General features: G+C 22.5%; 1 protein-coding gene across 2 annotated transcripts in view; it reads left to right on the top strand.

Annotated features, from left to right (window-relative positions):
- Window positions 1-315, top strand: part of LOC112162602 (ATPase family AAA domain-containing protein 2) — an 18,104-nt gene that overhangs the window by 12,490 nt on the left and 5,299 nt on the right. The window lies entirely within an intron of this gene.

The raw sequence follows: 315 nt of genomic DNA, 5'->3' as shown, positions 1-315 counted from the left end.
AGTGTGTGTTGATGTTGACTTTTAACAAAAAATCAAAAATAATAAAATGAAAAGAATTTATTTTTTTTAGAAGAAACACTGATTTGACATTTATAACTCTCAGTAGTTTTAAATCTTTAAGACATAATCTGTCTTGTTGATTTTTCAAATATATGAGCTAATTTAAGCAAAAAATTTGATAAAAATAATTTATTAATTTTGCATTAATATTTGCGTGTTACAGTATGTTAATGCTACCATGTTTTTTATTTTGAGTTAAAATATCTGTTTTACCAGAGCTTAGTTGAAGGTTGAAATTATGTTTTTTTTCCAGTT

Source organism: Oryzias melastigma, linkage group LG11 (assembly GCF_002922805.2).
Source record: "Oryzias melastigma strain HK-1 linkage group LG11, ASM292280v2, whole genome shotgun sequence".
In the NCBI taxonomy this organism is placed as follows: domain Eukaryota; kingdom Metazoa; phylum Chordata; class Actinopteri; order Beloniformes; family Adrianichthyidae; genus Oryzias; species Oryzias melastigma.
The sequence above is the reverse complement of the archived record's forward strand: the minus strand, read 5'-3'. Positions and strand labels throughout refer to the sequence as shown.